At 50.9% G+C, this 24432-nt stretch overlaps 1 protein-coding gene across 1 annotated transcript in view; it reads left to right on the top strand.

Annotated features, from left to right (window-relative positions):
• The first annotated feature begins 462 nt into the window (after nucleotides 1-462).
• Nucleotides 463-24432, top strand: part of SEMA5B (semaphorin 5B) — a 132976-nt gene continuing 109006 nt past the window's right edge. Inside the window, exon 1 of the mRNA XM_060418594.1 lies at nucleotides 463-568. The gene's annotated coding sequence lies outside the window, so the exon portion shown is untranslated. The remainder of the gene's footprint in view (nucleotides 569-24432) is intronic.

The following is a 24432-nucleotide window of genomic DNA, read 5'->3' as shown; positions in this document are numbered from 1 at the left end:
GCGGGACTTCTATCTACTATCCTCCGGGTAAGCACACTTGGCAGACTCAGGGCGGGAGCCGGGCCGATCCCGGGGACGCGGAGGTGCAGGGCGCCCCCTCGCGCTCCTCGCGCGCCACGGGGCTGGCGGGTGGCGCGCCCGCCGCGGGCAGGTCCTCTCCAGCCCCCTCCTCCTTTTCGCTAGCGCTCCCCTCCCTCTCTCCCCTCGCTCCCAACTCCTCCCCCATCGCCTCTCCCTCCCACCTTCGGCCCCCTCGGTCTCCTCCTCTCTGCTCTCAGCCGCGCGCCGGGTCGGGAGCTAGTTGGAGCGCGGGGGCTGCCGCCCGAGCCCAGCTCGGCGGAGCCGGGCGGGTCGGCGGCGCGTCGGACCGCTGCTGGCGGACCGGAGCGTGCCGGCGCGGACCCGGGTCGCGGCTGCACTGGAGCGCCGAGTGAGGGTCGAGGGCGATTCCTGCGCGGCGGCCCCATTCCCAGACGGGCCGCGAGTCCTCCGGGTTCCTCTCTGCCGCTCCCCGCCGCCGGGAACCGGGAGCCGCTTGGAACCCGGCACCTGCGCCAGCAACCCGGAGGTGAGTCCCTGGAGTCCCGAACGCTTCGCCTACGCGGGCTGGGGCTGCAAGTTGCAAACTTCAGCAACTCGGGTGGGTAGAAGGGTAGGGGCCCAGCGGCGCTGGCAAGTTGGAACCAGGTTGAGGAGACTGCGGGCCGAGGGGAGGGAGCCCCCGGGCTTCCTTGCAGCCCGCTGCCACCTCGGCGGGGGCGCCCACCGTGCTGCCGCGCTCACGCGGTCCGCCGGCTCCGGCTCCGGGGCACTGGCCCGGCCGCGATCTGTGCGTCTAGACTGCCCACCGGGATGGGGATCCGGGGCTGGGCCTGAAGGAGGGGACGGACGAACGAAAGGCTGGGAGAGAACGGGGCCGAGGCGGCGAGATGGAGGCTCCGAGAGGGCGGACGAGTAAACCCGGCCGCGGCACAGTGCGGGCAGCTAGGCGCGTGGGAGCGTGGCCTGCCCGGAGTGCGAAATCTCGCGCTCGGGGACGTCCCCGCTCTGCCGCCGCCTGCGGGGGTCCCCGCTGGATTCTTCCCAGACTCCCTGCCCTGGCAGGGCCCTGCGGAGCCCTAACTCGGCCCCGCCAGGCCCCAGACGCAGCCGTCCCGGAGCCCCCCGCCTAGGCTTTCAGAAAGGGGTGCGGCGGCGGGAACGCGGGACGCGAACGGCGATTTCATGATTTATTTTTCTCATGGTAATTTGTCTTTGTGGTTGGGCTCCCCATTCACTTTCCGCTCACGTCGTGGCGGAGATCCAGCGAGGAGGGAGGGAGTGGGGGGCGCTCGGGCACAGGGAAAGATGCAGACAGGAGAGGGGATGGGGACCCGAGCCGGGCGTGAGCCGAGAGGGCAGTGGGCACAGGACGGGCAGAGGATGACGGCGAAGCCGAGGACACCAGGACTCGCGGAGCCTCGGGCGGGCGGCTGAGGGAGGACAGAGCCGGCTGCTTCGCCTGCCTCAAACTTTAAACAACCAGAAGGAGCCACCTGAAGCGCCCTTGTTGCCTCCTACCCCTCTGTCGGTGCCCAGTGCTCGGGTTATTCCGTCTGCCCCGCCGCGCCGTGCCCGGCTGCAGTGGGCCCCGAGTTTGGATGGGGAGAGGCGATGACCCGACTCTGCCCCCCACTCCTGCGACCCCCTCCAGGCTTTCCGCGGTGGGGATATGAGATCGGCCGGAGCGGGGAAGAGCTGCCAACCCTCGGGATGCGCTCTTCCCCGGTACCGTGACTGAGCCCACGGAACTGGGATTGGGAGGGTGGAAGCTTGCCTATGTCTAGACCCCACCACGATCCTACCTTCTCTGGCCAATCCAATCTCCTTGCACCTTTCTCAGACATCCCCACTTCCCCTCCCATCCCCACCACTTTGGCAGCGGCTTCTCTCTTGGCCCTTCTGGCCCTCCTCTTTGTCCTCTCCACCTGCACTTTCCCTCATCTTCAAGCCTGTTCTCTTCCATCTCTTCTTTTACCGCAACCTCTCTCCCACCCTCACCCCGTCCCGCCGCCCCAGTTCCTCTTGACATTCAAAAGTGGCCTCTCGCCTTTTCTGAACCAGGATTGATGACCTTGAAGAAGGAGAAGAGGGGAACTTGAGCCTGAGAACTGGACCTCATAGCTAGGAAAACACGGAGAGGCAGATTAAGAAGTAGCTTGCAAAAACTCGCTGGTACCCTGCCCCAAATCTAGATTTCCAACCTGAGGAGGAAGGGGGATAAAATGTTAGAGAGAGAGAGGAAGTCTGCTGTTCCATCACCCATAGTGCTAGAGGACTACAGATCTAGAAATTACAATTATAAGTGATCTCATTTCTCTGTGTACATGTTATCCTAGCTCCCCCTACTTTGGGAATTGACTGGAACATCCCACAGCCTAGTCCTACCTGTCACCTGCTGGGCCCCCAACTCACCCTCACTCTCAGGGCCCTCTAGGATTCTACTGTGAGATGATGAGTTCCTTGAGGTCTAATTCACTACTTTCACTGAGGATTGAGGTGGTAGGATGGACACAGAAGGCAAAGGACAAGATCCCTGATTAGAAGTGCATAGTTCCTTGTTAAATAGCCTTAAAGGACCCAGGGCTGAGCTCCAGTGCCCCACCACCCACACCCCCAGCAGCTAGATGTTACCCCATGGTCCTCAAGTGTTGACTTTGTTATTGTAGATACAAGGTAAATGAGACCGACAGTGACAGTGAAGTCACAAGGTCACTATTTATCAAGCACCTGTTATGTGCCAGATACTAGACGCTGTGGATACAGCAGTAGATAATGTCTCTGATCTCTGGAATGGAGGTGAATCAGCATGACTAGGAGAAACTAATTACTAGCATTGCCTGATTGCTGTGATAGAATTTACTGTGGGTGTTTTCCTGTGGGTTTAAGTAACCTGAGAGTGAATATAGAGTTGTCCAAAGGACTTGGGGTCTGGGGTTTGGGGGGATGCTGAGAGGGCTGGGATTCCACCAGCTTAGCTCTTCTCTCAGCACCAGGTCCCCTCTCCATGCTTCAGATTCCTCACTCAACAAGTGGGAATGAACACCTCTGTCAACACCTACCTTATACCTGTGGTGTGTACAGAGGCAAAGCCAGGTACCTGACGATCTGAGGATGAGAACTACTGATAGGGCATATTGGTTATTTATACATCAGTGTTTGAACCCCAGTCTTGGGATCATCCTTTGCCTTAACCAGTCACCTTGATCACTAGCCCATCTTCATCATCCAGTGACTATGTGTGTTTGTGTTGTGTTGGAAATAGTTGCCGCTTATTAATGAGCTTTCTTCACATTCAGATCTTTGCATTTGAGTTTTAGACATCACTAAGTTGGTCTTAAATTTATGACAAAGTTTAATGTGTCTTAAATGTATGATTAGAGGCCAAAGCAAGTGTTTTGACTAATGGAGTTTCATTGGATTGACTGAACTGAGCCCTTTTTTTAGAGGTTGTGTAAGCAACACCTGGATTTCACTGGCATACTGCTACACTTTTTATGAACCTCCCTCTCTCTGACTTTTGGTTTGATGACATCTGCTTTAGCTGAGGAGATGGCTCTTTGTTGGGTAATCTGGAAAGGGATCTTTGTGTGTGCCATTCTCCGCCTTAGATGGAGGAATCTCTTCCAGGGCTTTTTTTTCTGGAAAAAAAAAAAAATTCCCCTATAACGGATTTGAATGCTAGCAAGTACCAGCTGGGAGCAGAGTTCTGAAAGGGAATGGGGTGCCAAACATTCTGTGGCTCTGCCATGTCCATTTTCTTCCCTTTGCTCTAGTGCTTTTCTTTAGTGAGCATGAGAGAGGAACACCAAACCTTGCAGAATGTACTCTTGAATCCTGACATTAGTCAGGACTACAGCTATGACTACACTTGGTACCTCCAGAGTGGGAAAAGGAAAAAAAAAAAAAAAAAGGCTTCCTTTCCAATTTGCAACTGGACACAGTGGGTAAAGCATGACAAGTGACCTGGGAGGGATGGTGACCAGGGACGGGAGAGTTTGACCTTGAGCACACTTCCCAACAGTTGGGCTTTGCATCCTCCTCCATTCTGACGTGGAACAGGAGAACAAGGATTCTTTTGGGCTTTCCCTGAGCTTTAAAGGCAATGCTGTGTGCCAAGTCCCACCATGACACTGCCCTCATTGATCTGTTTAATAAGGATGACTTAATCAGACTTGCACCTGGAACTCTTTTGAATTTGAAGCCTTGTCGATATTATCAGAATATCTTTGCATGTGAACCAAGAACATCTCTGGCCTCTTCTGTAATAGGAAGGACTGTGATAAGAGGGTGGCTGGTGACCATCTGTTCCGCCATCCCCTGAGGATCAAATTAGAGGAGATAGGTTTAAATTCCCAAAGGTGAATGCTTAGAAATGAGGGAGGGTTGGAAGTGAGGGAGGCTTCCCCATCTTGAAGGGAGATTAGTCACTTCTTGATTTTCCAGTAGTGGTTCATTTCCTTTTTTATTCTTCTTCTTCTTCTTCTTCTTCTTTTTTTTTTTTGTGGGCTATTTGTGGGGAATGTTTAGTCTCAGGCTAGTTTTTAGTTACATCCAGGTAATCCGCCTGACTGCCTGGCTCTTCAGAAAGTGCACTGTCCTTTTTAGCCAGACATCATGTGGAAGGCAAATCTATATAGTAGGTATATGTGTATATGTAATATACTCATACATTCACATAGAAACACAGATGCAATGCATTGCAAAGCTATGTTAACAATTTGATCATCCGGTATTAGTTACCCTTGGCTCTGTTTCTTTGCCGGAATTGACATGAGGCTGCCCCTACGGAGGCAACTTCAGGGAAATGGTTAGTGGGGTAGCAATTTAGATCCATCCCCACTGGTACACCTGAGCCAAAACACCCTCCATACTGCCCTAGTCATTGTCCTGAAGCCCCCTACCCAGGAGCTCTAAAAGAGTACAGGAGTACAAAAGAGCTACAGTTGGCTCTTAATTATTCAGGGATGGGTGGATTCAGTGTGCAAAACACCCGACCCAGGACTCTTCTTTCTCTTCTTTTGGTGCCTTGAGTAACTCCATACTTGCACTGAGAAGCTGGGGAGATCTTATCATTTAATACAAACTTTTGTTTCTAGCAGCCTCTTCCCCCTGCTCCTCTTCCCTCAAGGCGCCTGGGGGAAACTAGGAGCCCCACCCCCCAAGAGGCTCATCCATCCAAAGCAGACTGCATTTAAGGTTCACACATTGCTCTGTTGGCCAGGGTGTGTTTCTGCCCAAAAGCAGAAGAGAAGAGGAAAATGCCACTAGCTCCAACTTCTGCAGAGTCAAATTCCTGTAGATTTCCCAGGATCTAGTTTTCTTCTCTCTTCCTTTTGTAGAGCCACTTGAGTTTATGGAGTCAGCTAGAAACCTGGGCCCCGTCAAGAGTCTGAACAAAGGGCAGTGTCCTTGTGGTAAAAGCTCCCAAGCAGGCCAGCTCAAAGGAACACTTCTGTGAATGTCCCCCAAGGCCAAGGGTCATTTTCCTGCGGAGATCAAGTGCCTTGGGGCCATCTGCTCCCTTCTAGCATCTCTCTAGCTTCCAGAGTGAGTCTTCACAGGCTGGCCTCAGTCTGGAGAGCAAGGCTCAAGTGACCCTTGTATACAGTAGCTTGGTCCCACTCAACACTAATTCCTGTTAGAATCACCTGGGAATGCTTTGAAAAAATATACTTGACCAGCTCCCTAATTAAGTCAGAATCCTCAAGGTTGGAGGCTGGGCATTGATTTTTTTTTTTTTTTTTTAAGCTCCTGAAAGGCAACCATGGTTGAGAGCCACTGACCTAAATCTTTCCTAGGTTCTCTGGCCTCACGCCAAAGGCATGCCAATTCTCTTTGCCCTCAGTCCTTCACAACAGTCAGGTACCAGCTAGAGCTCCTGGCATTTGGATCATAGCTACTGTTTGTGTTTCTGTTCTGAATGTAATGACTTTCTATTATAAGCTGATTGTGGGAGCTCCCTTCTAGTATAACTTCTTTGTGATTTTTTTCTTAAAAAGCTTTTATAAAAGTAATGCATATTCATTCATCATCTTGGGGCATTTCCTTCTAGATATGTGTGTAACAAAATTGTGATTGTACTGTCTGTGTTGCTTTGTAGCAAGCCCTTTTCATTTAATCACATATTGTGATGATTTCCCTGTCTTAAGTATTCTTCTCAAATGGGCTTTTTAATGGCTGCTGGGTATTCTATTTTATGGATGTGCCATAATTTATTTAACAAATCCCGTGTGGGTTAGACATCTAGGTTGTAAACCATTTTTTACTGTTATAAATAATGCTGCAGTGAACATCCTTGTCTATAAATCTTTGTCCCCATTGATGATTATTTCCTCAGAGCAGATTTCTAGAAGTAGAATATTTATGCTTCTTTTTAGCATGGCCGATTTAGACAACTTTTGACTGACTTCCTAGAGCAATAAAACTTTTTCATATTCAGAGCTAGAAAAACAAACCATGAACCCTTCTGAGGCATCAGAGTGGCTGCTCCGATCTGAGCTGAAGGCCACAGCCCTTGACCCAGCCTTGTGCCTGGCTCCACCTCCAGGTCAGCTCCACAGATTGCTGCCTCACTTGTTCAGGTGAGCTTCAAGACTCTCCTGCCTCTAACCTAGTGCTCCCCAACCATTTTGACACCAGAGATTAGTTTTGTGGAAGACAATTTTTCCATGGACTGGGGGGAGGGCAAGTTATTTCAAGATGACTATTATGTACCAGACAGTCTGCTAAACTTTATATACGCTTTATCTGTATTAATCCTCACATGCCTTTCATGCACATATTATTTCTGCCTCCACTTCCCATTGAGGAAACAAAAACTTTGAGAGAGAAAACAGTTTGCCCAAGGTCACACAGCAAGTAAGTAGTAGAACTAGGATTTAAACCTAGACTGTCTGATTTCAGAGCCTATGCTCTTAACCACTGCTGCTGCTGCTAAGTCACTTCAGTCGTGTCCGACTCTGTGTGACCCCATAGACGGCAGCCCACTTGGCTCCCCCGTCCCTGGGATTCTCAAAGCAAGAACACTGGAGTGGGTTGCCATTTCCTTCTCCAGTGCGTGAGAGTAAAGAGTGAAAGTGAAGTCGCTCAGTCGTGTCTGACTCTTAGCAACCCCATGGACTGCAGCCTACCAGGCTCCTCTGTCCATGGGATTTTCCAGGCAAGAGTACTGGAGTGGGGTGCCATTGCCCTCTCCACTCTTAACCACTACATGCACTGTTTTTCATTCTTGGCTTATGTGACCACAAGTTGTTCACAAATGCTCCATCAGCATCTTGTGTACACACACTGTGACTTTCTCCAGAATAAGAAGGGCAGTACTCACATACAAATTGCAGAAGAGTGGGGATGCTATGTGTCACGTCTTCCTTTTCCTTTTGACTACCTTGATTCTGTCCTCACCCCTCTCTCCAGGTACCCACTTCAGAAAATATTTCTTGTGTCCTCACCAACCAGTTGCCAAGATCCTAGCATGTCTTACAGCTGAGCAAGTCCAAGTTATAACATGTCCCTATGATAGCTTCCCCACCCAGTCGGAAGAATCTGGATGCTATTTCACAGTATGGCTTATAAAGCTGTCAAGGAGGCAGGCATGCTATAGTAATGATGGCAGGAGAGAAGCCTGACTTCTCTTGGATGTCAAATACTGCTTAAAGTGGAGGATTGGGTACATTTTTGCATTCTTACCTCAGTGACAATAACATTGTCATTGCCCAGAAGGTAGAGAAATAGCAGCCAAAACTGTCCTGATTTGCTTCTGACTGTGACCAAGAACTAGCTGGTGACGTGACAACGTGTAGACGACAGATCCCACATCAGCCTGGCATTAATGATGGCCAAGAAAAGAGATGCCATGCCCACGACCCTCCCTAGCGTGTAAGAAATTTGAAATGGGGAAGTATGATCGTATGATTAGGGATTCCGAAAGGGATGATGTTCTGTGGCAGGTGAGGCTTTGAAAAATGAAGCTTCACGTTTTTATCCATGATTCGGGTGAAACTGGAGTAAGCGAGCTTTTCAGATTTGTTGATGACAAGGCTGTGATGGGCAGCTCCTATAAAAGACAGAATAAATATTCAAAATGATCTCAACAGCCTGGAATGCTGGGTTTAAACCAACAGGAGGAAATTTAACAGGGGCAGATGGAAAGTTGCATTTAGATTGCAGAAATTAATTACTCAAGTTCATGATGGGGGTGCGGGTGGGGGGAGACTTGATTTGGCTGCACAGCCTGAGAAAAACATCTGAGGGGTTTAATTGGACACAGGCTTCATAGGAGCCGACAGGGTGATGGGGTTGCTCAAAACAATACTATCTTGAATGGCACTAAGAGACAGGCAAGGTCCAAATTGGTTTCTTCCTGGTCATTATGTCCTCATGTCTGCATGTAGATTTTAGATAGGACCCTGACCAACTCAAGCATGATCAATTGGAGGGCATTCTGTGTCAGGAGGGGCTGGGAAACCCAGCCATGAAAGGCTTAGTGAAGGGAGGGAGAAAATCCTGGGTGTCATGGTGGCTGACTGCAGAAGAAACAGGGCTTCCTGTAGAACAGAACACAGTTAATCTGCCTGGAAGAACCAGAAGGCTCCAGAGTGGAAAGTGCAGGAAGCTGGATCCTTCACAGTCTGCATCTTCCCAACCAGATGGGTTCCAGTGAATCGGCACCAGCTGGCAATCCTGCTGCCCGGGACACTGTTGGGGAACTCTTGGCCCACAGACACATGATTGAATTGGCAGTGTACCTCTATCTCTCTGTGGCTTTGAGGCTGGAGCATACCCGCTTCCTTTCCTGAATACTGCAGAGCAGTGGTTCTCAAAGCGAAGTCCCAGGCCAGCAACATCAGCTTCACCTGAAAGCTGTGAGGAGTGCAACAGTTCTGGAGCTGACCTACTAATCTGACAATTCCCTGGCAGGGCACGGTAGCCTGTGCTTTAGCACAGGTCACTGTGATTTGTGCTGGAGTTTGGGACACTGCTTTCAACCACTCTGGGCTGTTCTTTCTGTTGCTGGATGTTTGTGGCACTAACCCATAGTCCTCAGCTGGGGAAGCAAGTGTAGAACCTTGGAAGGAGCATGGGTGTGGGGATGAGACAGACTATGGTTCAAATCCAGCTTGACTGGTTTTGCGTTGAAGGTTTCCCTCCCTGAGCCTCCTTTTTGTGCTGTAGAATGAGGGAGGACCCTGATGCTCGGAAAGTTTGAGGGCGGGAAGAGAAGGGGACGACAGAGGATGAGATGGTTGAATGGCATCACCGATTCAATGGATGTGAGTTTGAGCAAACTCTGGGAGATGGTGAGGACAGGGAAGCCCGGCATGCTATAGTTCATGGGCTCGCAAAGAGTTGGACACGACTGAGCAACTGAACAACAAAAAGTTTAAAAAAGAATGAAAGGACATGGCAAAGTTCATGTAGATCTTGACCTTGCCATTAGTGCCAGGTCATCCTTGGAAGAGTCTTATCAGCATCAGAGTTGCCTTTTCTACAGAAGCCTGTCTTCCTGGTGCTCTCCTTGAGCCCCTCAAAGAGAAGCCTGCATGTGGACTCCTGTATCCCCTCACAGTGCCCACCAGCATGGCTCTCCCTCAGTGAGGGGTCCGTTCACTCTTGGACCACCAGTTCCCTCCCTCCTGGACAATGGAGAGCCAAGGCCGCTTTCCTTCCCACTCCTATCCAAGACCCCTGTCCTTGTGAGCACGTGTGGGTGCCTCCTTCCAGTGGACCTGGGTCTTGCCAACCCCGACCTTCTGAGGTCTATGAGTCTAGACTTTCTGCCCTCGGCATGCACCGTTATCTGCTAAAACCACCAATGAAAGGTCTTAGGGCCCAAACATCTCACAGTAGTCCCTGACTTTAGGTAGGTAAGAAGCCTGAGTTCGCTGGTGAGAACATGTGTGGGCCCTTCTTGGAGCTGGAGGTTTCTGGGGTCATCTCTTCCAGTCCCTTTCCAGTGACTGCTGGAGTTTTCAGTTCGTCAGAGACAGAGCTCATCTCCCCACAGGATGGCCTATTTGATTTTTGGCCAACAAGTCTGATAGAAAGTTCCTCTTTTTCTCTGGAAGTTTTGTCTCTCCCCATGGGCTCCATCTCTTCCCCATGTGGCTGTTCCAGGCAAACCAGTCACTCCAGTGGCACAGCCTTTCCAACCTTGGAGACTACTTCCCTTCTACCTCTCCCCCATTCCCATTAGACCTCCTCTGATTTGTCTCTTCAGCTCTGGGCACAGGACTCAGAACATCCTCTGACTTGCCATAAACTGAGGTCACTGGAACCAAGTCTGGTCCTGTGGGTGAGGCCCAGCCAGCATACCCCATCCAGATACCACCCTACCACCCCATCCATTAATGTGGTGTCAAGTCTGCCCTGGATGTTTTTAGAAGTTGCATAGCCCCGCTGACATTTGTTAAATTTACAACCAGTCAATACCTCCAGGTTTCTTTACCATAATCTGCAACTCAGCCCCATCTCCACATTTTTGTCTTTCTGCTTGCATTCATTGGTTGGGGCTGCCATAGCAATACCAAAACTGTGTGGCTTAAGCAACGGAAGTGAATTGTTTCCTAGTCTGGAAGTCTGAGATCAAGGCGTCGGCAGTGTTGACCCCTTCTGAGGGCAGACTCTGTTCACACCTGTCTCCTAGCTTCTGGTTTCCTGGGAGTCTTTGGTATTTTTTGGTTTTTAGAAGTGTGTTTCTGATCGCTATGCTCATCTTCATATAACCTTCTCCCTTTGTGCCTGTCTTGAAATCCCCCCCCGCCCCCACCCCACCGCTTTTCTAAGCTGACCAGTCATACTGATTTAGGAGCCCGCTCTGCTCCAGTATGACCTCATCTTACTTACATATGCAACAGTCCTTATTTTCAAATAAGATCATATGGGGTACCGGGGGGTTAAAGCTTGAACACACAAGGTTTTTTGGGAGGGGGTGTGCTCGGCACAGGTCAGCCCATGGCAGTGCTGTGGCTTTTTCAGTCTTAGGTTTGGGACTCTACGTTTTCTCCTAACTTCTATTGTCTGAGTTCAGCCCACCTCTCTAGCTGATTAGCATATTTTAGAGTCTGACACTGAGTATATCTGGTGTTACTCAGTTTAAGCTTCCTGTACGTTGATCCCAGGAATTATGTGGATTGGGGTGGGACAGGTCAAAGCCCTCCAGCACTCACCTGGACCCCTCCCTCCAAGCGGCCTTGAACCATGTGGTGAGTACCCTTGAGTACCTATGATTGTGCAACTGGCTACACGTCCCACTAGTTCTGCCACCTTTTGCTTGCTTGCAACAGTTTCACCAAGAGCATGTCACGTGTTTTCAAGATCAGCTACAGGGGTAAACCTTGTTTCCCTCACTTACCAGCCTGGTGGCCCTGTCCATGGAGGAGCTGAGCTCTGCCCGACAGGACTTCCTGACTGCCTGCAGTCTCAGCTGCTTTCTCCGAGTGCCCACCACCCTGCCTGTGTTGTCTCTTCAGGAATTTTCTCAGGCGGCACCTTGACTTTTCCTCTCTATGGTTTTGCAAAAGCCAGCTCAGACCCCTTTCTGGAAGTGAGCCTCTCTCATGCCTGCCAGAATCCTGTCAGGATGGGCTTCATTTGCATGTTCCCCGGGATGTGTGGCTGGGCCCAGTAGCCTGGAACGTTTTTCGCCAGCCTCCGGCTTGGGCCTCCTGTGCCTGCGGCGCCTTTCCACGGAATCCCACTCCCTGATGGAGAAGACAGGAGCCGAAGACAGAAGCGCAGGGCCCGCCAGAGGAGCCCCCCAATCTGGATGCCACCTTAGTTCCCGTGTAGCATTCCTCCCCTTCCCAGTTCCTCTTCCCCACGTTTCTCTTTCCTAAAGTCTCTCCTCTCCTTTCTGATGCTCAGTGACTCTGTGAGGGGAGGAACTTGGGCAAAGGTGAGGTGTGTGACCAAGGGGCTGGGGCATGGGAGGGCTGCAAGGTGCCAGCTCCCCCACTTCCTCATAGGGTGACTGGGCAAAGTATTTCTCCCCTCTGAGGCTCAATTTCCTCATCTGTAAAACGGTTATCAAACCTGCTTGAGAGTGCCGTTGTGGTGTGTTTACGTGCTAAGTCACTTCAGTCTTCTCCGACTCCTTGCAGCCCTGTGGACTGCAGACTGCCAGGATCCTCTGTCCATGGGATTCTCCAGATAAGAATACTCCTCCAGGGGATCTTTCTGACCCAGGGAGCGAACATGTGTCTCTTACATCTCCTGCACTGGCAGGTGGACTCTTTACCGCCAGCGCCACCTGGGAAGCCGTGCAGTCATGGGGGCCAAATCCAACGTGTCCCTTTCCGTAAAGTAGGTCACCTGGAAAAGTGCCTGGGGCCTGGGGGTACCCAGCAAACCAGTCCGCGTACAGAGGGGACTGGCCAGCCAGAGTCTGATGCAGAGGGTGGGGAGAAGTTGGGGTCACAGCCTGGGCCCTGCACACGGGAATGGGGGCCGTGATGCAGCTAGGCTGTTAGAATGGAAAAGAGTGAGTGAGCCTAAGCAGATGGGGGAGGAAGAAGGCCCAGGACTGAGCAATTTGCAGAAGAGGATGGAGGGTTGTGAGGATTACCTAGAGTTTCCTGAGAGCTAATGTGCCAGGTCACTTAAAACACTCTGGTATGTATCTTAGCTCAAGAAAGCCCTAGGAGTAGGTCTGACTTTACTACCCCTATTTGGGGCTTCCCTGGTGCCTCAGACAGTGAAGAATCTGCCTGCAGTGCAGGAGACCTGGCTTTGATCCCTGGTTGGGAAGACCCCCTGGAGAAGGGAATGGCAACCCACTCCAGTATTCTTGCCTGGAGAATTCCATGGACAGAGGAACCTAGCAGGCTACAGTCCACGTGGTCACAAAGAGTCAGACAGGACTGAGTGACCAACACAGCACACCCCTGTTTACAGATGGGGCGACTGAGACAGGGAGATATTAGGTAACTAGGAAGCCAATGCCCAGGTTTCCAGCCCAGGCAGGCACTGTCTCCTGGCTTGCACTCTCCTCTATTGGACCGCATGCTTTTCTGTTCCTGCATTCCCTTCATCTATCATGATGACCCCATCCCCAGCTCTATCCTGCAGGATCCTCACAGCTTCTCCTCTTCATAATTGGGGGGTTGGGTGGGGCTCAGGGCTCTACCCTTCTCTAAGGACACTTCTCAGGGCACCTTCCATGAGGTCCTAACTCACATCAATCAGTCTGTAGAAGGAAGGATTTACTCCCACCATCAATCTGTAGAGGAAGGATTTACATTAGATACAGGGAAAGTGTGAACTGCAGGAGAAGCTAGAACAGCTGATGGAAGGCAGCTCTGGCATGACTTAGCTAGAGAGCTTCCGGGCTAGGGTGGAGGCAGGAGTAAGCGGGTGGGGGTAGGTCTGCTGCACACTGGACCTCTAAGAACCACGTCTCGGATGCAGGGTGAGTGGCAGTGATGAGCTCCTCTTGGCAAGATGGCTGACCCTCCTCAGTAAACCGTGGCTTTGCTTACATTGCACAGCCCGGTCCTGCTGGGAGAGAGCACTACTCTGAGATCGTCCTACTGGGCTCAACGTCTGAAGTGGTTTCCATTTCAGAAACTCCTCTTCTTGAGAGGGCAGGACCAGGGAGTCTCTGCCCAGGTCTGGGACTTGGGTGGGATAGGAATGAGGGGGGGATGCCTGTGACTGTCCCCTGCTCTGTCCTGCCCTAGCCTCCTGCCTGGGAAAACCTTCCTGGCTGTGAATTAAGCCTTCTGCTTGTGCGGTGGCCTCATGTAGGGGCTCAAAGTAGAAGGCGCAGGTAGCCCTAGGAGTGGATAAATGCCTCCAGCTGCCAGGGATTAATTCTAGGGGGATCTGCTTTGTATTCTCAAATACAAATACCATGGATGAGGCCCTTCTATCTGCCAGCCTCTCATTTAAGTGCTTCTAGAGCCACTCCAGTACTCTTGCCTGGAAAATCCCCTGACGGAGGAGCCTGGCGGGCTGCAGTCCATGGGGTTGCTAAGAGTCAGCCACGACTGAGTGACTTCACTTTCACTTTTCACTTTCATGCACTGGAGAAGGAAATGGCAACCCACTCCAGTGTTCTTGCCTGGAGAATCCCAGGGATGGAGGAGCCTGGTGGGCTGCTGTCTATGGGGTGGCACAGAGTCAGACACGACTGAAGTGACTTAGCAGCAGCAGCAGAGTACTATCAGGGAGCGATCAGCCTCCAATTTACACACGAGGAAAAGTCTTCAGAGAAATTAAGAAATTTACCTAGTATTGCACAGCTGTATACAGGTGAGGTGGCCAGGCTACAGGAAACCCAAAGCAAGTACTCTTTCCAGCTGGTGATGGGCTTCTCTCAGTAGCTTCAGTCCAGTTGCTCAGTCGTGTCTGACTATTTGCAACCCCATGAACCGCAGCACGCCAGGCCTCCCTGTCCATCACCAACTTCCGGAGTTCACTCAGACTCATGTCCATCAAGTCAGTGATGCCATCCAGCCATCTCATCCTCTGTTGTCCCCTTCTCCTCCTGCCCCCAATCCCTCCCAGCATCAGAGTCTTTTCCAATGAGTCAACTCTTCGCATGAGGTGGCCAAAGTACTGGAGTTTCAGCTTTAGCATCATTCCTTCCAAAGAAATCCCAGGCCTGATCTCCTTCAGAATGGACTGGTTGGATCTCCTTGCTGTCCAAGGGACTCTCAAGAGTCTTCTCCAACACCACAGTTCAAAAGCATCAATTCTTCCATGCTCAGCTTTCTTCACAGTCCAACTCTCACATCCATACATGACCACAGGAAAAACCATAGCCTTGACTAGACGGACCTTTGTTGGCAAAGTAATGTCTCTGCGTTTCAACATGCTGTGTAGGTTGGTCATAACTTTTCTTCCAAGGAGTAAGCGTCTTTTAATTTCATGGCTGCAATCACCATCTACAGTGATTTTGGAGCCCCCCAAAATAAAGTCTGACACTGTTTCCACTGTTTCCCCATCTATTTCCCATGAAGTGATGGGACCAGATGCCATGATCTTCGTTTTCTGAATGTTGAGCTTTAAGCCAACTTTGTCACTCTCCTCTTTCGCTTTCATCAAGAGGCTTTTTAGTTCCTCTTCACTTTCTGCCATAAGGATGGTGTCATCTGCATATCTGAGGTTATTGATATTTCTCCCGGCAATCTTGATTCCAGCTTGTGTTTCTTCCAGCCCAGCGTTTCTCATGATGTGCTCTGCATGTAAGTTAAATAAGCAGGGTGACAGTATACAGCCTTGATGTACTCCTTTTCCTTGGTACCTGCCTAAAGGCTCCCACAGATCAGGAGGGCCAGACGGAACCAGGGAAATACATCAGGAGGTGGAGGGGAGGTTGCAAATGAGGGTTTCAAGCCTTGGGGTATGAGTGTTTTCCTGCTGGGACGTTGTCCATAACTGCTGTGACTGCTTGGAGACCCAGGCTTTGGGTCTGTCTGGATCATCCTTCATCCTGCAGGGCGATGGAGATGCTTTTATGGGAAGCCATCCCACCCTTCCATAGCTGTGGTCTCCCTCCCTCCCTCTGCAGCCCTGTACTGGTTCTCAGGCTGGCCTTCTCCTGTGACCTCTCTAGGGCAGCAGCCTCGATGTCCTTCTGAGCCCTCTAGTGACCGCTCCCTGCACGTCTGTCAGGAGCCTGTATCCTGGGCACTTTCTGAGCCTCCAGGATGGAACTTTGTCATGGACTGTGTGTGCATGTGTGTGTTAGTGGTGTGGGAAGGGTTATTTCACAGAGGCCTAAGGCAGAGTCAGCTGCTCTGTGGAGGCCCGCCCTCCCATCCCAGTCTTCATTCAGATTCCCATTGTTCTTGGCCAAAACTCCAGACTTCATCTCCTGTCTTCCCATGTACACAGGGCATCTGGGTAAATCAACACCGAGTGTGAGCCCCAGAGGTCCCACTGTTCCCTGCATTGGACCCTTACAACACTGAGCTTGCTCATGTGTGACAAGGAGGCTGGACTGGGGCGACCACAACTTGGATGCTCAGTGTGCCTGGAGCTCTGCTCTCCAAACACATGTTCCCTGATCCCCAGGGGACCAGCTCAAGACTTGTTCCCTCATGTTATGGCTGGGGAAACTGAGGCTCTGGTGGTTAAGTAACTGGCCCCAGGTCACACTATGTCTCCCCGGCTCTCTCTGTTCCCTTGCGGCCCTGAGAGGTCAGGGCTTGTAGGAGGAAGGGGTTCAGCAGCTCATTATCACAGTTAATTCTTACACCAATAAAAATTCTGAATTTGGTACTGTTATACCCATTTTAGAGACGAAGAAATCCTCCAGAAAGAACGTGTCCAGGGCCACACATCTACTAAGAGGCAGTTTCAAACCCTTGTTTCCAATTCTGAACTCTGAGCCCTGTCCCAGCACACTGCATGGCGCCTGCTGTCAGAATGGGTGTCCAGGAGACTCTGGCTGCCACGCCTAAACAGGAGCCCTGGAATTCTGGCCTTGCTGAGGGCTCCCTGTCCTATGTCATGCAGAGCTAGCCACTTTGTTCACTTTCCTCATTCCTCCTGGGTAAGCTCTGCCTCTCCTCTGCAGACCTATTTGGGGTTGGGCTTAAAGATGCCCACTCAAAGTGCCCACCTTCTACAGCTGTGGCCTCACCCTTCCCTGGACATCTATGGGTGGGGAGGGTGCTGTCCATTCTCATTCCTCTGGCACATGGAGTGGTTTTTTTAAAGGCAGGAATAGAACTCAGAAGGAGTTTCAGAGAGAGGGACCGGGTGCTTCAGAGCTCCAGGCCAGTGAAGTCTCCTGGTCCTTTCCAGCCTTGAGGTCAAGGTTACAGGGAAGAGAACCCAAGCCATTCGCTCCTCATTCTGGGTAGCCCTGGCTAAGGTGGCTACAGGGGTGGCTGTTACTGCCTGAATACCCTCTGGGCCATGCTTTGGTGGGTTAGACTGGTAGCACTTCCCCCGTGCCCTGACCCCTATTTTCCTTCATCGTGCCATTTCGCATGGGGATGTGTGGTTTAAGGCAGTGGTTCCCAACATTTTTGGCACCGGGACTGGCTTCATGGAAGACAATTTTTCCTTGAACCGAGGAAGGGTGGGGGATGGTTTCAGGATGATTCAAGCATATTACATTTATTGTGCACTTTACTTCTATTGTTACTGTAGCAGCTCCAACTCAGATCATTAGGCATTAGATCGCGGAGACTGGGGATTAGTGATTCTGGTTTAGTGAGTCTCCTCCTTGGCAGCATATTAGAATCACCTGGGGGGACTTTGGAAACTGAAATCCAGAGCCCACCATCGAAGGGGGATTCCATCTGTCCATGTGGGACCCAGGCATCAGCGAATTTTAGGGCTGCCCAGGTGATGCTCATGGACATCAGGGGCAGAGCCCAGGACACCTTCTGCCTTGACCTTCAACACATCAGTCCCCCGATGATGCTGGGAGCTCCACTCTCAGGGAAGAGAGAGGGCCCAGTTAGTCTGTGTCCTTTGCCCAGCCCAGTGCCAGACACCTGGGCCTCACACAGTCTGTGTGTTCAGTTGTTTTGAGGAAGCTAAAATCAGAAAACATCTTGGTTTTCCCCTCCTTTGATCACTTTTTCACAGTGTGGATGCTGCATGTTCTCAGAAAGGGATCCTTGATTTTACACCCCTAGTGGGGATATTTTATATCCTAGGGAATCCTGACCTTTGCAGGATTTCAAGGTCACTGGTGAGTCTCAGTGCCTGGAAACAGAGCAGGGGACATGGGTAGGTCCTTTGTATCCATGGGGCTACATCTCTCTCATCTCTGTCTCTCTCACACAGATGAATATAAATGTGAACGGAGGTGGTAAATCTCTAGATACAGGGTGGGGTGGGGCATGATGTGTCAGGGCTGAAGGAACACATTTTGGGCTCCCTGTGTTCACATCTGACCTGTCCACAGGACCCTCATCCTGCAGGGGATGCTTGGATAATTGGAACCTGCAGAGATAACATGGACCCTTCCCTCTGCCCACAGCCCCTCTCCTTACAGACACACCCGCTGTGTGTTACTCCCCTAGAGGAAGTAAGGAAATAGGAGAGAAAGTAGCAGAAGTGGGAGCCCCTCCCGGAGAGTGGAGAACAGCGTGGGCGCGTTGAGAGGCATGTGAGTAAAAACTGCCTTTCATATGGGGCTGCAGCACTGTGCCTTGATTTCTTGCCAGCCGCTCTGTCCGCAGACTGATGGCCCCACCACGGGCCCACATCTCCTGCAGCCTCCTTGAAAACTGGGTGATGTCGATGCAGGGGACAGCACTGGGGAGCTCGCGGGTCCTCTGCCCTGAGGCCTGAGCCACATCAAAGGTGCACCTGTGGGGGTGCGCAGACTGTGCCTGCCTCACCCCCATCCTCCGCCCCCACCTGAAGTCCTGGGTAGCCATAGTCCCACTCCAGCTGGAGGTCCCAGCACCCCCCACCCCCACAGCTCCTGAACACAGGGCCCAGGGAAACCCCTGCCCTGGGGGTCTACGTCTCCACTGAGGGAGACCCCTGCCCTGGGGTCTACGTCTCCACTGAGGGAGACCCCTGCCCTGGGGGTCTACGTCTCCACTGAGGGAGACCCCTGCCCTGGGGTCTACGTCTCCACTGAGGGAGACCCCTGCCCTGGGGGTCTACGTCTCCACTGAGGGAGACCACTGCCCTGGGGTCTACGTCTCCACTGAGGGAGACCCCTGCCCTGGGGGTCTACGTCTCCACTGAGGGAGACCCCTGCCCTGGGGTCTACGTCCCAACTGAGGGAGACCCCTGCCCTGGGGTCTACGTCTCCACTGAGGAAGACCCCTGCCCTGGGGTCTACGTCTCCACTGAGGGAGACCCCTGCCCTGGGGGTCTCCGTCTCAACTGCGGCTCAGATGGCCACGCCTCTCCCCTGGCCTCTAAAACAGACCCTTCTCCAAACACCTGCAACCAGGTTGGCTGCTCTCTGCTTTTCGTCTCATCTGCCGGGTTTCCAAGGGTGTGGTCTCTGCCTATGGCCTCCATGTCACCTCCTTGCCTGGTTCTCTCTTTAGTCTCTTAGCCTCTGATTGCTGTCACTTTTCCCGATGGCTTTCTCTGAGGGCTGCTGGTCACTCAGTCCAGTGGCCAGTTCCCAGGGCTCGGTCCCCCAGGATACCCCCCCATTTCTGACACCCTGTCCTTCTCGGCTTGCTCCTGACCAGTCTGCCCCCTGCTCTCATGCTCTGCACTCCCTCAGGCATGCCCCTCCCATTCTGATCCCCTCCATCGGTCAGGGCCAGGACAAGCCTGCCTGGTGCACAGGCCCCTTCTCCTGGGCCCCAGGCAGTGGAGGGCCTCGCACACAACCCTTTAGCAGATACCTGCAGTGTGCCTACAGGGGCTGAATGCTCTTCTAGCCCTCAGGAAGGGAAAGAACTGGCAAGTCCTGCCCCCATGGAGTTCATATCCTAAGCAGCAGAGGCAGAGGAAAAACAGCGAACAGAGTGGATCTTATAATGTGTGAGAAGCTAAATAACATGTGGTAGGATGTTGTTCTAACTATTTCAATTTGAATAATTCAAATTTGAATATATCCCAAAGCAGAGAGAATACACAAATTCCCATTTATCCCTTACTTTGCTTCAACAGTCATCAATATTTTGCCCATCTTGTTTCATCTATTCTCCCCCTCAACTTTTATTTATCCCGGTGTATTTTAAAATAAATCCCAGACATGGTGCCAAGTTTTATCTACCGATACTTCAGTGTGCATCTCAACTGATTAAGATGTATTTATATTGTATGTAAACACAGTGCTATTGTCAAGCCTAAGGAAACGAACAGTGTATTCTTCTGAGACTGTTTCACTCTTCTGTGTGTGGCAGTCTTGGCTCACCAGGTGTTGGAAGCCCCTTGAGGGCAAGGATCAATGTGATAAGAAAAAGGACCCAAAGCTTGGAAACAAGGCAAAAAAAAAAAAAAAAGAAAAAAGAAAAGACCAACTCCATGTCCTGGCGACTTCCTACTGCAGCCTATCTGGTCCCCCCCAGAGTTATTTAACTCTCCTGGAGGATGTACTTTTGCTTGACTTTCAACTTATTATTAAGAGCCAGATTGTATGATGTTAGATGTTAACATGTAGATTGAAACAAAGATCTGTAACCAGTAAAGACGCAAATGATTTCTGTCTAATAGAGAAGATAACTTCAAAAGTTTTTACTTCTTGCCCTGCAGGACATTAACCAGTATTGTTTCCACTTCACAAACTCATTTCTGCATTTCTTTCTTACTGATTGTATAAACCGCTATTCTTCAAATTCTCTTTGGAACTCTGAATTAAATTATATTTATATGACAGCATTTTGAAAACTATACTTCGACAGTAGCCTGTACATTTTCTGTGGCTTTTCTTAGTCTAGTCCACTGCCTGGCACAGACTAGATGTTTGTGAAATTGAATTGTACTTGACTTGGTATCTTATTATGAGGGGGGAGAAGCAAGGTTTTAAATTGAGCAGTGCCTAGCAGATGTTACAGAACTCTGGCGTGAGGTTGGAGGTGGAGAAGGCAGATGTCCCAGGAGAGTAAGGAGAGGGTCAGATGCCCGTGGATGTGGGGCCATCCAGAAAGCACCTGTCTACCCTCTGCTCCTGGGAGCAAAGCCCTGCTCCAGGCCTAACACTGAGTGGGCAGGAAGGAAGGAGCAAGAACAAGACCTCTGTGTGTGTGTGTGTGTGTTGTGGATGTGCCCCAGAGTGTATTCAGGCTTGCCAGCTTGCCCCCTGCTCAGAGGGCAAGGGTAACATTGTAGGAGTTCTTTCATGTCTACAATTACCGCTCTCTGCTTCCTCATGCCTTTCTGGGTGGGGAGTTCTCCTTTATGTCTTATCCCAATTATTCTATTATAGTTTAGGCTGGGGATGCAACGGGAGGAATAACTGAACGTGCAGCTGGGCCTGGAGTGGGAGGGCTCATGTGTGGGGAGAGGCAGCTGCCCTTTTCATCTTCTGAGAGGCTGTGTTTCTGTCTGAGAACGGGGGTGGTGGAAGGGGTGTACGTGGAACAGAGCCGATGCGTGGGGTGGGGGGTAATGATTGTTCTGTGGGTTCGCAGGACTGGAGCTGCTCAGCGTGGAGGAACAAGTCCTCACTTCACTTAAAAATACCCAGTTGTCACCCTGGCTCTCCCATCCTCCTGAGTGCCTATTCCTCCAGGAAACCAAAGCAACGAGGTTTTAGAGGAAGGCCTTGCCTTCCAAGGCCCTTACTCCACACTTTCAAAACTCCCAGTCTCAGTATTCCGTGTGGCACCAGCCAGGTCAAGCTAGCAACTTAGAGGGTGGCTAACAAAAAGGGATTTTTAGTTCATTTAAAGGTTGGATATGTTCAGTATTTTATTTAAATTGGCATGGAAAAGCTTTAATAACATTGTTTTCTACTGGGAGCTAGAGTAACATTCGGTGCTTCCCTGATGGCTCAGATGATAAAGAATCCGCTAGGTAATGCAAGAGACCCACTGGTTCTATCCCTGGGTCGAGAAGATCCCCTAGAGAAGGAAATGGCTACCCACTCAAGTATTCTTGCCTGGAAAATCCCATGGACAGAGGAGCCTGGCAGGCTACAATCCATGGGGTTGCGAAGACTCTGACATGACAGCTACAAACACTTTACTTTCACAGAGTAACATTTAAAAGTGACCTATCTAATCAGGGGTGGAGGGGCTGCTATTTGAGGGACATTGTTAGTTTCTGAAGACTCGAGGGTGATAGGAAAGGGGGAATTTCTTCTATCCCAGATTTTCTTCATTTTTCCAGCCAGCCCCGTTTCCCCTTCCTCATTCAGTGCATGCAGCACTCCCTGCCATTCCTCAGGAGACACTTGCCAGCACCAGACACACAGGACACAAAGATGAATGGGTCAGTTTTCCCAGCTGGAGAAGCTCCGAGCCTAACGGACAGTGGTCCTTCATGAGTGAGCCGTGCGTTCCAATGGAGGACATTCACATTTGCTATAGGTTCAAAACCTCACAAGAAATGGGGAAGCTGAGCCAAGACAAGCCTCTTCCATCCCGGAAGGGGAGCTGAGGCTCAGAGAGGTTGAAGGCCATGTCTGAGGTCATACAGTGGCTCTGGGTGGAGCCAGAGAAGTGGCTCAGCTCATCTCACTGGTTGAGTGTTCCAAGTCAGGACATTGCTTTCTCCCTTGTCTGGAAAAAGATGAAGAGAGTCAATTCCAGTGACCACAGAGTCCTGAGTCTCTATTCTACCTCCCCCTCCTCCACCCTCAGCCAGTTGCACTGGAACAGACTGGGGCTAGACATAAAATGAAGAACATCCAGAAGAGAGACAGGATGGAGTGGGGAGTCAATTACAAAAAGAGCCTGTGAGGCAGAAATGGGTGTCGTCATTGCACACGCGTGCTCAGTCATATCCAAATCTTTGCAAACCCATGGACTGTAGCCTGCCAGGCTCTTCTGTCCATGGGGTTTTCCAGGCAAGAATACTGGGGTAGGTTGCCATTTCCTCCTCCAAGGGATCTTCCCGACCCAGTGATTATACCCGAGTCTCCCGTGTCTCCTTCACTGCAGGCAAATTCTTTACCACTGAGCCACCGGGAAAGCCCAGAAACTGGCAGTGATGTCCTTTAGTAGTTGACAGAGAAAGTCCTTCCTGGTTGGAGTGGGACTGTGTCTGTCAAGCTGTTATTGCCCCCTTCCCCAGACCCTGTGCTACTGGGTTGGGGTCTGGGGAGCTAGAAGGTTCTGGGAAGGAAGAGACTGAGTGGGGAGCAGCTGGGTCTGAGAGGCAGGTTGGCTGTGGTTCTTGCTGTGTGGCGTGTGACCTGTCCTCATTGTTGGAGAGGTGGGGGGCACAATGGTGCTTGTCCCCGGAAGGGGTGCGTGCCCAGAGCTTCCACTGTTTCTGGTGTTGTGTGCTTCTCTCCCTAAAGGCAAGAAGGAGTATAAGTCATGCCCTCTGAAAGGTCTACGAGGCCTGGCTCTCCCATTTGGAGGGCTTTTCTTACAGAGGATGAAGGTGAAACTCACTCAGTCGTGTCCGACTCTTTGCAACCCCAAGAACTATATAGTCCATGGACTTCTCCAGGCCACAATACTGGAGTGGATAGCCTTTCCCTTCTCCGGGGGATCTTCTCAACCCAGGGATCAAACCCAGGTCTCCAGCATTGCAGGTGGATTCTTGACCAGCTGAGCCACAAGGGAAGCCCAAGAATACTGGTGTGGGTAGCCTATCCCTTCTCCAGGGGAACTTCCCGACCCAGGAATTGAACCTGGCTCTCCTGCATTGCAGGCGGATTCTTTACCAACTGAGCTATCAGGGAAGCTCCTTCAAGTTCCTCCAGAAATTCTAATGATCACAATTCCTAGGGGAACTTTAAGGAAAGAATTTGGGGCACACCCATGAGATTCTGAATTGATAGGTCTAGGTGGGGCTGCGAATCTAAATATTTGTTTGAGATGAGAAACATCCTGATACAAACACCTACTAGAGTGTTTGGCATTGGCAAGCCGCCACCCGGTCTGGAGATGCAGGGCAATCAATTTCCATCAGCGTTTGGGAGCCGGGGGAGACCAGCCGTGACATCTCACTGCGTGGGGGGTGTCACATTTGCAATCTGCACATTTAATCTCGGCTCCTCAGAGAAGCTGGGGTGCGTCATTCCAAATTTCAGAGTTTTCTAACTAGTGTACCATTTGTCCCTTTAAGCAACAACACTTAAAAACTGTCAACCACTGCGTTTGTGATTCTCTGTAAAATGTATTACACGCATCTCTGCCTTTTTAAACAGAGTCACACGAGCATAAATGTAACCTTTTCTTGATGTCCCAGGGGTGTGTTAGGAACCTTAATTAATGTACTAGGCTATAATTCACTGGGGCTTATGGGATGATTTGCTTATACCAAATGGCCCCCTGAGGTTTTGCGTTTTTGTGCCTGTTTTATAGTTTTTCCAGCTGTGCTTCTTGCTGACTGATGTCCTGTTTTGCTAGACAAAATGTACCTGCCTAAAGCAAATTTCACTTTTAATTTGCTTTCATTATAGAGGCTTGGAAAATAGATTGCTAAAGTCCTTATAACCAAGTTGGGCATCCTGTAGTTAACCCAAATTTCACTGGAGTAGCAGCAATGAAATTTGGGATTGACCTCAGCCCAAGGAGGCAAGCCTGATTGGTTTAAGGGGAGACTCTCTTCCATTGTCAGTGGCTGAATCACAAATGGAAATGGCAAAATTTTGACAAATGGAATTTGAAGAGAGGTTCTCAGCTGATTTCTGGGAAAGTTCTTCCTCACTAGCAATAGCGCCCTACAGGAAGTCATTCTCCTGTGGGAGAAGACACATAGCTATGAGAAGATGCATAGCTGCTTGCTCGGCAGCTGAATTTTAACTTCCAGATCTTTCTTTAGGAAAAAACCTACTGGGGATGGCAGAGAAAGATGTGGAATTACAGAGGCTAGCAGAGTGGAGAG

Source organism: Ovis aries, chromosome 1, assembly GCF_016772045.2.
Source record: "Ovis aries strain OAR_USU_Benz2616 breed Rambouillet chromosome 1, ARS-UI_Ramb_v3.0, whole genome shotgun sequence".
NCBI classification, from domain to species: Eukaryota; Metazoa; Chordata; class Mammalia; order Artiodactyla; family Bovidae; genus Ovis; species Ovis aries.
Note: the sequence above shows the minus strand (reverse complement) of the source record. Positions and strands in the feature narration are given on the sequence as shown.